This window comes from Gopherus evgoodei, chromosome 21 (assembly GCF_007399415.2).
Source record: "Gopherus evgoodei ecotype Sinaloan lineage chromosome 21, rGopEvg1_v1.p, whole genome shotgun sequence".
In the NCBI taxonomy this organism is placed as follows: Eukaryota; Metazoa; Chordata; order Testudines; family Testudinidae; genus Gopherus; species Gopherus evgoodei.
The window spans coordinates 12,952,202-12,962,231 of record NC_044342.1 but is presented as its reverse complement, the minus strand read 5'-3'; the positions used below and the strand labels follow the sequence as shown (position 1 = coordinate 12,962,231).

At 44.5% G+C, this 10,030-nt stretch overlaps 1 pseudogene; it reads left to right on the top strand.

Annotated features, from left to right (window-relative positions):
- The first annotated feature begins 4,567 nt into the window (after nucleotides 1-4,567).
- On the top strand, nucleotides 4,568-5,567 carry LOC115638092 (annotated as a pseudogene).
- The last annotated feature ends 4,463 nt before the right edge of the window (nucleotides 5,568-10,030 follow it).

Genomic DNA, 10,030 nt, shown 5'->3' with positions numbered 1-10,030 from the left:
ACTCAGATCTGTGGAACTGATGGCATGGGACATGTGCTTATGAATCACTTTCTTGATGAAAAAATCATTTCAGAATTTTTATTTCTGAAAGGGATCATTCAACAGGTTGCTTGGAAAAGTTTGCAGCACTTGGTGCTTTTTTATATTTGAGCAATGTTGCGCCTCGCTGATCCTTATCAAAGCGGGCAAAATGACCATCCCAGGGTGTTACAGACCAGTGACACAGTTCAATACCAGCACACTTATTAAAGCAATAATGAGAGAGAGAGAGAGAGAGAGTTCTAGAACACTGGGAAGAATGGCACTTGATAGGAAAAAGTACGTGTGGCTTCTATAATATCATAATGCCTCTCAACATTTAGCAGAGTGTGTGTGTGTAAGAAAGAGAGAGAGAGAGAGAGTCAAGCAAGAGGTCCATGACAGGAGTACATCACATGTATTTGGATTGCCAAAATGAACTTGATAAAGCCACTTACTAGAAGCTGTGAAGGAAGCTGCATAGTACATTGGTTAGTGTTCTGCCATGGATCGAAATGGCAAAAGGTTAGCAGGTTAAATTTAATAGTGTTTTGAACCCATATAAATGAGAAGGGGAAACGGCCCCACTGATTCCAGTGGAGTTACTCCTGATGTATGCAAGGAGGTTTGAGAGAAGAGCGAGCCCCATTAAAGAGAGCAAAGCCTGCAGCAAGGATTTTCAGAGATGAAGCACCCAATTCCTGGCCAATTGCTTTGAAAATCCCAGTCAAAGTGGTGTTATTTGCAGAATGTTCTTGTCTTCAAGACAAGGGCACTGAGGAGACAAAGGTAACAAATGATCTTGTTAATCAGATTTGATTGTCAAGGAAATGTAAATTCTGGGAAATGAACTCTAGATTTGCATTTTCCATTTAATAGTTTGTTGGGGGCGGGGTGGGAGGGAAGCAACCTGCAGAGAAACCATAATTTTTTTTAGCATTGATGTCAGTCCCACCAGGTTTCGGAGTAGCAGTGTCAACCGGTCATTCTAGAGTAACTTTTGAGTCCTCAGCATGGGGCAAAGCATTACTTCCATTGATATCAATTGAAAAGAGAAGCAAATCTGCCCTGCTAAAGAAAAGATCATCTCTTTAAAAAGAACTCATTGTTGCTCAATGGCACGGGAATTTCCAGGAATGAAATCTCCTGAATCTATCTATCTATCTATCTATCTATCTATCTATCTATCTATCTATCTATCTATCTATCTATCTATTATCTATCTATCTATCTATCGTGCGATCAGTATAAGTCTAACATACACTACACGTCTGTGGCTGAACAATACAGTCCCTTCGTGCCAACTTCTTTCTCCAGATATGCATAATCTCACTCTTTATCAATGCTTAGAAGTGGCAGACATTTACCTATGAGACAGGAAACACTTGATTGATCCCTGTTAAAACAGCATAGGGAAAGACCATTCTGAGCATCATTGGAACCTATTCTCTGCCTATTTTAGCTTAATTGGCAAAAACTGCTCTTTCTATTACTTGCCTGGAACCTTTGAAGACCCACCACCTTCATTGTGGCTGCAGGGATGAAAGTGATTGGCCCTATAAGTAGTCCTTGATAAGCAAACCTCCTTATCCCTCCATCCCCAGCCCCAGCCTGAATATGGGAGATTTTACTGCACTCTGTTGAAGATACGATGGTGGGGAAGTTGGAACCTTTTGCGATGATGAGGTTGAGGGTGGAATTTGGAGAAGCACAGGGCTGGGAGGCTGGTCTCCCCACCAGCAGAGAGTTAAGCATATGGCGCATTATCTGTGGTGCACAGTGGTCCTGCCAGCAGTGACTTGTGGAGGAGTAGACGGCATGAACTGCCAAGTCAGGTCAGGTTTTAGTTTCCTTGCTATGCAGGTTGTGCATCAGAAATATGCTGCGTGCAGCAACCTGAATGGACACACAATGGAGGCTGAGGTTTCCATAGCCATCTAAGGAACTGGGGGGCCCCAATTCCTATTCAAATGGATGGCAATGAGTCATCTGCCTCTCTTAGGCAGCTTTGAAAATCCCAGATGCAGTTTTTATGCTTCAATTACACTAGCCATGCAGTGAGGACCACCAAGAGACCCAGCTGGCCTCATATTAGGCCTGCCGGTGCTCTTGCTTCATGCCTTTCTGTAACTGAGGGGCAGAGACAAGCCCTCTGAGGAAGCTCAGTCAATAAAGGGTTGAATGGTAAGAAGATAGGTGGCGTAGTGAGTATGGGTCTTTGGAAACCTCTCATTCAATTCCTTCCTCCATCAAAGGCCCATTGGTCAAGTCATTTAGTCTCTCTGTGCCTGGGTTCCTTATCTGTAAAGTGGAGTAACAGCATTTCCATTTATGAAAGGGATTTTGGCGGGGATAAATGTATTACAGGTTGTTAGATGTTGTTGTATGGGAGTAATGTAGGTGCATTAGATATATAAGTATCAGAGGGGTAGCCGTGTTAGTTTGGATCTGTAAAAGCAGCAAAGAATCCTGTGGCACCTTATAGACTAACAGACATTTTGGAGTATGAGCTTTCTTGGGTGTATACTCACTTCGTCAGATGTATGTAGTGGAAATTTCCAGGGGCAGGTATATATATGCAGGCAAGCTAGAGATAATGAGATTAGTTCAATCAGGGAGGATGAGGCCCTGTTCTAGAAGTTGAGGTGTGAAAACCAAGGGAGGAGAAACTGGTTTTGTAGTTGGCAGGCCATTCACAGTTTTTGTTTAATCCTGAACTGATGGTGTCAAATTTGCAGATGAACTGAAGCTCAGCAGTTTCTCTTTGAAGTCTGGCCCTGAAGTTTTTTTGCTGCAGGATGGCCACCTTAAGGTCTGCTATAGTGTGGCCAGGGAGGCTGAAGTGTTCTCCTACAGGTTTTTGTATATTGCCATTCCTAATATCTGATTTGTGTCTGTTTATCCTTTTCCGTAGCGACTGTCCAGTTTGGCCAATGTACATGGCAGAGGGACATTGCTGGCATATGATGGCATATATTGCATTGGTGGACATGCAGGTGAATGAACCGGTGATGGTATGGCTGATCTGTTTAGGTCCTGTGATGGTGTCGCTGGTGTAGATATGTGGGCAGAGTTGGCATCGAGGTTTGTTGCATGGATTGGTTCCTGAGTTAGAGTTACTATGGTGCGGTGTGCAGTTACTGGTGAGAATATGTTTCAGGTTGGCAGGTTGCCTGTGGGCGAGGACTGGCCTGCCACCCAAGGCCTGTGAAAGTGTGGGATCGTTGTCCAGGATGGGTTGTAGATTCCTGATGATGCGTTGGAGGGGTTTTAGCTGAGGACTGTATGTGATGGCCAGTGGAGTCCTGTTGGTTTCTTTCTTGGGTTTGTCTTGCAGTAGGAGGCTTCTGGGTGCATGTCTGGCTCTGTTGATCTATTTCCTTATTTCCTCATGCAGGTATTGTAGTTTTGAGAATGCTTGGTGGAGATTTTGTAGGTGTTGGTCTCTGTCTGAGGGGTTAGAGCAGATGCGGTTGTACCTCAGTGCTTGGCTGTAGACAATGGATCGTGTGATGTGCCCAGGATGGAAGCTGGAGGCATGAAGGTAGGCATAGCGGTCGGTAGGTTTTTGGTCTAGGTGGTGTTAATGTGACCATCACTTATTTGCACTGTGGTGTCTAGGAAGTGGACCTCCCGTGTAGATTGGTCCAGGCTGAGGTTGTTTATGGGGTGGAAGCTGTTGAAATCGTGGTGGAATTTTTCCAGAGTCTCCTTCCCATGGGTCCAGATGATGAAGATGTCATCAATGTAGCATAGGTAGAGAAGGGGAGTGAGTGGACGAGAGCCAAGGAAGTGTTGTTCCAGGTCAGCCATAAAAATATATAAGAATGCTATTTTTAGACTTGTGTTAGTCTGGATCTGTAAAAAAGCAACAAAGAGTCCTGTGGCACCTTATAGACTAACAGATGTATTGGAGCATAAGCTTTCGTGGGTTAATACTCACTTTGTCAGATGCATTCATCAGAAGAAAAAGTGGCTGTGCTATTTGCACCCAATTTTTCTGTCAGGCACTTCAGTGTAAATCCAGAATAACTCAATTGGCTTTGAGAAAAGAGATAAGGCAAACCTTTGGGGCAAATTCTTCTCTCAGAAACCCTAGTATAAAACCAGAGTCAGAGCCAATTAACAATAACTCGAGTTCTTCTCACCCTCAGATCTCACGGCACTTTAGGTTGAAGTTTAGTATCATTACCTCTATTTTACAGGTGGGTAAACTGAGGTACAGAAGGGGGATGGGACTTTCTCTAGATAGCCCAACAGGCCAGTACCAGAGCTGGGGATAAAACCCAGTAGAGCACTTTGTTCACATGGGCACACTATCATCTGGCTTAATTCCAAGATAGGACTCTGGCCTTTTGGGCCCAATTCTGTTTTCATTTAACCCATGTCCGTGTCAATCCAGAATGACTCAGTGGAATTCTTCTGGCCCAACTGAGATCAGAGTCTGTCCCCCTAGCATTAAGATGTGGAGATACTAGTACCAACAGTGGAGGTTCCCAGTCCCTCTGTGATAATTCCCTTTCTCCTTTCCCCCTATCAGATCCCAAGCATGGGCAGTGGAAACAGCACCACGGTGACAGAGTTTGTCCTTCTGGGCTTCACATCAAGCCCAGACCTGCGAGCTCTGCTCTTCGCGCTTTTCTCAGTCAGCTATGTCACCATCCTGCTGGGGAACGCCAGCCTCCTGCTGGTCATCCACCTCGATGCTTGCCTGCACACCCCGATGTACCTCTTCCTCAGGCACCTGTCCTTTGTGGACCTCTGCTACTCCTCTGCCATCGTCCCCAAGGCTCTGAACAGCTTTGTGATGGGAGATGGGACCATCTCCTTCCTGGGGTGCGCCATGCAGTTCTGTGTCTTCGGCGGCATGCTGACCACCTAGTGCTGTCTGCTGGCCATCATGGCCTATGACCGCTTTGTGGCCATCTGCAAGCCGCTGCTCTACACGGTCGCCATGTCCGATAGGATTTGCACCTTGGCTCCTGGTCTGCTCCTATGCCAGCGGCTTCCTGAACTCCTTAATCCAAACTGGCTACACATTCAGCTTGCCCTTCTGCGAGGCCAACCAGGTCGACCATTTCTTCTGTGACATCACACCCCTGCTGAAGCTCTCTTGCACCGAGACCCGGAGCAACAAGACCATCATCCTGGCCTCGGCCTGCGTCATCGGTGTCAGCAGCTTCCTGAACACGCTGATCTCCTATCTGTACATCTTCATGGCCATCCTCAGGATCCCCTCTCCTCAGGGCAGGCGCAAGGCCTTCTCCACCTGCAGCTCTCACCTCACAGCCGTCTTCATCTTCTTCGGGACTCTGATCTTCATGTACTTGCGGCCCAAGCCAAGTTATTCTGCTCAGCAGGACAAAGCTGTCTCTGTGCTGTACACCATAGTGATTCCCATGGTGAACCCCATGATCTACAGCCTGAGAAATAAGGATGTTAAAGAGGCATTGAGGAGAAGGCTTCCTGTCACAGTCAGTGGCTGGCGTCTTCCCACCTTTCCCTCCCCCAAAGAATCTGGCCTAAGCAGAGCTTTCTATAACACATAGAGTGAGAAGAGCCAAAGACCAGATGACATTCACAAGGGGCTTTGCTAATGATGATCTATCAAAGGTGGGCAGCAATTTTCAATGGACCCAAGGGAGTTAGGTGCTCAGATCCATCCATATGCAATGATAGTGGAATGCCTTTCTCTCTTAGTATCCTTTTAAAATCCCTGGCCAAGATACCACAGTGATGGGCAACAAAATAAAAACACGTTGGATAAACAAACAAACAGATTTGCAATGATTAGATAGATAGATAGATAGATAGATAGATAGATAGATAGATAGATAGATAGATAGATAGATAGATAGATATCAGAGGGGTAGCCTGGTTAGTCTGGATCTGTAAAAGCAGCAAAAAGTCCTGTGGCACCTTATAGAATAACGACATATTGTAGCATGAGCTTTCGTGGGTGAATACCCACTTTGTCAGATGCATGTGGCCTATGAAGTGGGTATTCATCCACGAAAGCTCATACTCCAATATGTCTGTTAGTCTATAAGGTGCCACAGGACTCTTTGCTGCTTTCTTAGATGATAGACAGATAGATAGATAGATAGATAGCCAGTGGTTCTGCTGCCACCACCATCCACTTTAAGACTTTGGGGGGAAGGGATAGCTCAGTGGTTTGAGCATTGGCCTGATAAACCCAGGGTTGTGAATTCAATGCTTGACGGAGTGTCATAACTATGAAGGGAAGAGTAACAGCCCTCCTGTGTACAATACTATAAAATCCCTCCTGATCAGAGACACCAAAATCCTTTTACCTGTAAAGGGTTAAGAAGCTCAGGTAACCTGGCTGACACCTGACCCAAAGGACCAATAAGGAGACAAGATACTCTCAAATCTTGGTAGGGGGAAGGCTTGTGTTTGTGTGCTCTTTGTTTTGGGGGTTGTTCGCTCTTGGGACTAAGAGGGACCGGACATCAATCCATGCTCTCCAAATCTTCCTGAACAAGTCTCTCATATTTCAAACTTGTAAGTAACAGCCAGGCAAGGATGTTAGTTTTATCTTTGTTTTCTCAACTTGTAAATGTTCCTTTTTCTAGAGGGTTTACCTCTGTTTGCTGTAACTTTGAACCTAAGGCTAGAGGGGGTTCCTCTGGGCTCTTTAAATCTGATTACCCTGTAAAGTTATTTTCCATTCTGATTTTACAGAGGTGATCTTTACCTTTTCTTCAATTAAAATTCTTCTTTTAAGAACCTGATTGATTTTTTTCATTGTTTTAAGATCCAAGAGTTTTGGATCTCTGTTCACCAGGACTAACTGGTGAGGGTATACTCTCAAGCCTACACAGGAAAAGGGGTGTAAGGACTTGGGGGGGCAGGGTAGGAGGGGAGGAATTAGTCTCAAATCTGCCCAGGAAAGACGGGGTTAGAGACTTGGGAAATATTGGGGAAAGGCAGAGTTCCAAGTGGCCCTTCCCTAAGATTTGGAACACACTTGATGGTGGCAGTTTAATGATGACCTAAGCTGGTAAAAAAGCTTAGGGGGCTTACATGCATGTCCCCACATCTGTACTCTAGAGTTCAGAGAGGGAACCTTGACAGGGGGTCATTTAGGGATTTGGGGCAAAAATCTGTCTGGGGATTGGTCCTGCTTGGAGCAGGGTCTTGGACTAGATGACTTCATGAGGTCCCTTCCAACCCTGAGATTCTATGATAGTCTAACAAATAGTGAACAGAAGTAGGAGAGGAATAACATTGCAATTTGTATCTACTTCAAGGTAGAGATTAAATTACTGACCCATGGGGTAACCTGAATGCAGTAAGAAAGTCAGCATGACCAACATTTTCCAAAGTGGCTCTTGGTTTTGGCTCCCTTTGTCATAAACAGATAATTAAGGGTTAATGTCTCTTTTACCTGTAAAGGGTTAACAAACATTGACCCAAAAACCTGACCAGAGGACCAATCAGGAGACAAGATACTTTCAAATCTCGTGTGGAGGGAAGCCTTTGTTTGTGGGTTTGGGGTTTGGCTTTGTTCTCTCTGGGTCCTGGACGGGGCTAGAGGTGCAACCAGGTTTCTGCCAATCTCCCTGCTACAGTCTCTTATCTATTCAGAATTGTAAGTAAGAAAAGGTGGTCATAGTCTTTTAATTTGTTTTTTTCATTTGCATATGTGTACTTGCTGGAAGTAGCTTAAATTGTGTTTCTGCTGGAGAAAGTTTCTTTCTATTGTTTATAAGTTGAAAGACCCTGTAACTTTTTACCATCTAAAGTGCAGAGATAAACCTTTTACTTTTTTCTTTCTTTTTTATTAAAAGTTTTGCTTTTAAGACCTGTTTGATTTTTCTCTCCTACTTAAGGCTCAAAGGAAGTGAGCCTGTATATGCCAGGGAATTGGTGGGGAGAAGGGAAGGATAAATTTCCTCTTTGTGTTAGATTCACGCAGCTTGAATCTGTATTGCCTCTGGGAGAAGGGGAGAGAGAAACTTGATCTCTCTGTGTTGTGTTTCAAGGAATTGAATCACAGTATCTCCTAGTGTACTCAGGCAGGAAAGATCTGGGAGGAGGTAAAGAGGTGGGAGGGAATGGTTTATTTCCCTTTGTTGTGAGACTCAAGGAATCTGGGTCTTGGGGTCCCCTGGGAAGGTTTTGGGGGGACCAGAGGGTATCAGGCCCTAGAAATTCCTGATTGGTGGCAGCGCTACAGAATCTAAGCTGGTAATTAAGCTTAGAGGACTTTATGCTAGTACCCATATTCTGGACGCTAAGGTCCAGATTTGGGAATTATACTATGACACCCTTGATTTGTGAGCACTCAGCTCAGACATCTTGGTCCTGAGATGTCAGAGGAAATGAGCAACTGCAGCTTCTATCGTCCATCCGTCTCTCCCTCTCTATCTCAGATGATGAGCTCTCCAGGTTGGCTTCCCTTTGGAGAAACCAGCTACACAGATTCAAAGTTTCATTTTTTTATTTACACTATCGCCTGGAACAGAGGTGCTCAGAAAGATCACACAGGCAATCCTTGCTATTAGAAATCTAAGCCCTCAAACCAACACCTGATTCCCATGCAGTATCTTTGCTCAAGAATTGCCTTTAATAAAGAACAAATTTTCTTTCTATTTTAAGAACTCTCTTCAAAATAATATTATATTAAATTAACAATAGAGCATTTCTTCAAAGACTGAAAAGAGCTTTCACACTAAGAAAAAATGTAAGAGCGCCTCCTATTGACTCCTGCCATAACAACATTTATTTGGAGGGGAATGTATTTTGTTAAGAAAATCAGTTAATATAAATATGAAGCAGAATATATTCAGGTTATCAGATTGGATGGAATAAACATTTAAAAGGTGCCTTGAATTATACAGAATTTTTATTTTATTGTTTTTAAATTCTTTTTCTGCAGAATAATTTGTTTAAAGTATTCTCGGAATAGTCAGTAATAAAATACTTCCATAGAAAAGTAATGATTAATATGTAATAATTTATTATTAATAGTAATAACTATTATTATTATCATCATGCAAATATCTACAAAACAAAGGCTGAAGGGACCTATTATTGCTCTCTCTAAATGCATCAGAGGGATAAGCACCAGAGAGGGAGAGAAGTTATTTAAGGGTCAAAATTGGCACAAGAACAATTGGATATAAACTGGCCATTAATAAGTTTAGGCTTCAAGTTAGATGAAGGTTTCTAGCCATGAGAGGAGTGAAGTTCTGGAACAGCCTTCCATGGGGAGCTGTGGAGACAAAAAACCTAACTTGCTTTATGACTGATCTTGATAAATTTATGAAGGAGGTGTTAAATGAGACTACCTACAATGACATATGGCAGGGGTAACCAAAATTACTGACCCTTTTGAGCCTCACATGACCATCTTCAGAAGTTCCAGAGCTGAGGCACACCTGCTGGGACTCAGGTATTCAGCCCATGGGAGGCACCTGTCAGTGTGAAGAGGGGATCTTGGGGCATATCTGCCACGACTCAGGGTTTCAACAGGAGTGGGGCTGAAGCCCTGAGTCTTGGCTGATTTTCCCCAACACCCCCTTTCCACACTGGGCAGAAGCCCCTAGCTCATGACCCTGCTGCAAGGCAGAGATCCCAAGCTCACCTCCCCCCCAGTCTGGCAGACAGAGAAGGGAGTGGGGAACTGAATGGCTCCATGAGCCATACTTCACCTGTAAAATAGCCGCATGCAGCTCACTAGTCACAGGCCTTGTCTACACTACAAAGTTGCAGCACTGGTGAGGGGGTTACAGCGCTGCAACTTAGGATGTGTACACACCTGCAGGGCATTACCAGCGCTGCAACTCCCTATTTGCAGCGCTGGCCGTACACCCGGTCGTGCCTCGGGTGTAGAGGATCCAGCGCTGGATCACCAGCGCTGGTCATCAGGTGTAGACACTCACCAGCGTTTTTGTTGACCTCCGTGGAATAAGCAGGTATCCCAGCATACCTGAGGAAGCCTCTCTGGTAATTAAGCAAACTCCACTGCCCTCCAAGCAGGTCT